This window comes from Neomonachus schauinslandi, chromosome 8 (genome assembly GCF_002201575.2).
Source record: "Neomonachus schauinslandi chromosome 8, ASM220157v2, whole genome shotgun sequence".
Classification (NCBI taxonomy): Eukaryota; Metazoa; Chordata; class Mammalia; order Carnivora; family Phocidae; genus Neomonachus; species Neomonachus schauinslandi.
This window is the reverse complement of record NC_058410.1, coordinates 101,056,159-101,061,078: the sequence shown is the minus strand read 5'-3', so window position 1 is coordinate 101,061,078 and position 4,920 is coordinate 101,056,159.

Below are 4,920 nucleotides of genomic sequence, written 5' to 3'. Positions count from 1 at the left end.
AGAAAGAGAAATTGAGGAATCGATCCTGCTTACAATTGGACCAAAAACTATAAGATACCTAGGAATAAACCTAACTGAAGAGGTAAAGGTTCTGTACTCTAAAAACTACAGAACACTGATGAAAGAAATTGAGAAAGACACAAAGACATGGAAAAACATCCCATGCTCATTGATTGGAAGAACAAATATTGTTAAAATGTCTATGCCACCCAGAGCAATCTACACTTCCAATGGAATCCCTATGAAAATACCATCAAAATAAGCTTAAAATAAATCATGATTCCAGGGTGCTGAGATATAGCCCCACATCAGGCTCCTTGCTCAGTGGGGAGCCTGCTTCTCCCTCTCCCTCTGCCACTCCTGCTCTCTTCTGTGTCAAATAAATAAATAAATAAATAAATAAATAAATAAATAAATAATTTTTAAGTCTATTTTGTCTAATATAAATATTGCTATCCTGGCTTTCTTTTGACATCCATTTGCATGATAAATGTTTCTCTATCCCCTCACTTTCAATCTGCATGTATCTTTAAGTCTGAAATCAGTCTCTTGTAGGCAGCATATAGATGGGTGGTGGGTTTTTTGTTTTGTTTTTTTTTTTTTGTCCACTTTGTCATCCTAGTCTTTTGATTGGAGAGTTTAGTCCATTTACATTCAACATAATTATTGATATATATGCATCGATTGCCACTTTGATAGTTGTTTGGTGTTTTTATCTATATATTTTCTCTGATCCTTTCTTCTCTTTCTCTCATGTTTTGTTGGTTTTCTTTAGTGATATACTTGGATTCCTTTCTCTTTATTTTTTGCATAGCTATTATGGTTTTTGATTTGTGGTTAACATTAGGTTTGTATATAACATCTTCTAAATATATCAGTCTATATTAAATCTATATTAAGTGATGGTTGCTTAAGTTTAAACCCGTTTTTACTCCTCTCCTCCCCATGTTTTAGGTATATGGTGTCATATATTACATCCTTTTATTTTATGAATGACTGATGTTTACTGAAAACCTTATTTTTACTGCTTTTGTATTTCTTACTTTGCATACTCTCACTTATGGTCTTTCTTTTCCACTCAAAGAGTCTCCCTTAATATTTCTTGTAGGACTGGTTTAGTGGTCATGAACTCCTTTTACTTTTGTTCATCTGAGAAACTCTTTATCTCTTCTACTATTCTGAATGATAGTCTTTCTGGATGGAATATTATTGGCTGCAGATTTTTTCCTTTCAGCACTTTGAATATATCATGCCAGTCCCTAATGGTCGGCAAAGTTTCTGCTGAAAAATCCCCTGAGAGTCTTATGGGGTTTCCTTTGTATGTAACTATCTTCTTTTCTCTTGCTGCTTTTAAATTTTTTTCTTTATCACTACTTTTTCCATTTTAATTAATATGTGTCTTGTTGTGGACCTCCTTGGGTTGAATTTTGGGGGGAATCTCTGTGCCTCCTGGTTCTGGATATCTGTTCCTTCCCCAGATTAGGGAAGCTTTCAGTTATTATTTCTTCAAATAAATTTTCTGCCCCCTTTTCTCTCTCTTCATCTTCTGAAATCCCTATAATGCAAATGTTATGCTTGATGGAGTTGCAGAGTTCTCTAAGACTAATCTCAATTTGTATAATTTTCTTTACTCTCCTTTGCCTGTCTTGGTTGCTTTCCACTACTCTGTCTTTCAGTTCATTAATTTGTTCATCTGCTTCATTTAGCCTGTTATTTTTTCCGTCATGTATACTTTTAATTTCATTTATTGTGTTCTTGATCTCTGATTGGTTCTTTTTTATCTCTGTGTTAAGGATCTCACTGATGCCTTCTACTCTTTTCTCAAGCCTAGTGAGTATTTTTATGATTATTACTTTAAATTCTCTATCAGGCATATTATTTATATCTGTTTTGCTTAGGTTTCTTGCTGTGGTTTGGTCATGTCCCATTCATTTGGGATTTATTTCTGTGTCTCCTTATTTGTCTAACTCTCTGTATCTGTTTCTCTGTTTTAGGAAAGTTAGCTACTTCTCTTGCTCTTAACAATAATAGCCTTATGAAGAAGAGATCCCTGCATTGCAGTTTCCCCTATCCCCCAAGGCCTGGTGCCTCAGGGAGTGTCTCCTACATGTTTTGCATGTGTTCTGCTGTTGAGTCTTGGCTTCTTTTTCCTCCAGTCCAGTTGTCTGCAGAGATCCTCTTTGGCTATTATGGCAGTGTTTTGTCCCCAGAAGGGGTGAGGTGTGTTTTAACAAGGTGTGCAGTGGTTTGCTTGTGAAAAGAGACTTGCCCGCACTGTAGTGGGAACTGAGGTCCAGCAAAACTGCTAGTTCCATGCAGTACCTGCGTGGCCTGTTTGTTGTGCTGTCTGTTTAAGGCCAAAGACTCAGCTTCTTACCTCCAGACTCTACCAGAGCCAGAGCCCAGTGATTTTTAAAATTCCACACTTTAAGTCCTCCTGGTTGTAAGAGTTCATGAAATTGAGCCCCTCTTGATTTCAAAGGCAAATATTATGGAGATTTGTCCTCCCTTTTCATGGCCTCCCCAGTGTGAAATCTGTTTTTTGCCTTTCTTCATGCCACCAGCTTCCTCTCCATTGTGGCCAGCCATGGCCCATTTCATTCCCAAACCATGTCTTCACACGTCATGCCTTCTTTCATATGGCTTCTTCTTTAGTTGTGGAGTTTGTTCTGCCAATCTTTGGATCATTTTCTGGGTTATTTACACTGATGGGAGTGTTATTTAGTTGTTTCTGTAGGATAAGCCAAGCTTAGGCTCCTCCTACTCTGCCATGGTCCCCCAAGGTTACACGCAGGCAGTCCAGTGGGGAGCAAGATTGGAATCTAGGTCTCTGAATACTTACCCAGTGCCCTTTTCCACCCTAAACATTTTTATTTTCTTCTTCCTTTTTTTTTTTTTTTTTTTTTACTGCATTGGCAGTACACTTAAAATGTGAACAAAGTGGTGCAAACTGTTAGTTTTGCTTTATTCCTGAGAGGGGATTCCAGATTGGAAAAATACTATAATACTGTTTTCCCTGATAACATAAAGAGAAAACATTCATTCACTACTAAGTAAAAGGTTAGCTGGAGAATTTTGTAAAATATTTCTTATTAAGATGAAGAAGTTACTTTCTATTCCTAGTTTTCTGAAAATTGTTTTCATTGCAGGTGTTGAATTTTGTCAAGTGCATTTTTTTTGTATCTTTTGTGATGATCAAATGATATCTTTATTTTGATATGGTATATGACATTAATTGATTTTTGAATATTGAAGTATTTAATTCCTGCAGTAACCTCACTTTGTCATGGTGTATAATCTTTTTATATGTTGCATCTATGTTCATGAGAAATAATAGTCTAGTTTCCTTTTCTTGTGATATCTTTATCTGGCTATGGCATAAGTTAATGCTACCCTTAGCTGGGAAATAGTTGTTCTGTTTTCTGTCATGACATAAACAAATATTATCCTGAAATTGCACAATATGCTTTGTATATTTAAGGTACATCCATCCATAATCTAGTGAAATTTAACTCAATCTCTCTTCTAGTCAATAGTCTCTTAACTGGTTTCTTACTTGCACTCTTGTTCTCTTACAATTTATACCTCATCATATCACAATCTTCTTTAATATACTCTCATGGCTTGTTATCCTACTTATAACAATATGCCAATTCTTTATGTGCCCTAGAGCACACCATGTGACCAAGTTTCTGCCTAACTCTCTGGCCTGCTTTCAAAATGATCTTTACCTTGCTCATTCTGCTCCAGTCATTCTATGTTTCTTGCTTTTCCTCAAATATGTCAAATTTATTCCTACCTCAACAGCTTTGTACTCACTATTCTGTTTTCTCCATCAAATCATCTTATCCATTGTTCTCTTAACTTCTATTGTGATTCTAATCCATCCTTAGAGAGGATGTACTTGACAATCCTATTAACATTTTCCCAGTCTATCTTCACTGTTCTCTATTCTGTTGCCCATTTTAGTTCATAGCACTTACCGCTTCCAATATTATCTTAAGTATTTATTTGCAAAATAACTTCCTTCCTATTTCCCCTATGAAAGTGTGAACTCCATGAAGTTCAGAACTTGGTCTCTCTTGTTAATCACCCTATCTCAAAGTCCCTAATTAAATACCTGAGACATTTTTCAATAAATATTTGTTGAATGCAGGAATGAATTGCATTACATTGTGAAGATTATTATGAAAGAAAATAAAAGGAGTTGTGAGAGAATGGGGGGAGTTCTTCATATTAAATGCTCAAAGGAATCTCTTGGATAAAATGGCATTTAATATGAAGGAGTTATTCTAGCAAATAATAGAAGGATGACTCTTCCAGACAGAACTAATAGCAAACACAAATGCCCTTAGATAAGGAAAATCTTGAGGAACTTGAGAGAATTTAATAAAATCACTAATCATTATTGGAGCATAAGAAATAAAAGAAAGTGGAATGAAGTGAGATTAGAAAGGAGAGTATAAAAAATCATTCAACTTCTTGCAGATCAGTTTAAGAGTATGAATATTATCTCAGTACTTAAGAAGTCTACAGAAAGGTTTTGAAAGTAGACTAAGAAGTCTTTCTCTTTAGATGTTAAGAAATGTACTGCAAAAATAGCATCCAGGAGCTGCATTGGTGGTCTTGAATGTCTCCTTGCTTTCCCTTTACCCCATGACTATACTTGTCCTTGAAATAATTTGTGAATCTTGACGCTGGATAAGGATGTGAGACTAATATGACAGTCCAGTAATTGATATATCTGAAAGGTCCATGAAAAAGATAAAATCAAACATTTAGCAATGGAATAGAGGAATTGACACTGGTTGGGGAAGTGGCTGAGAAAGAATAACCAGAGAATCAGGAGAAAAATTTTCCAAACATTATAGAGCCAAGAAAAAAAAGATGGTGTTGTTGTTTTTTAAAATGCATCTTTTA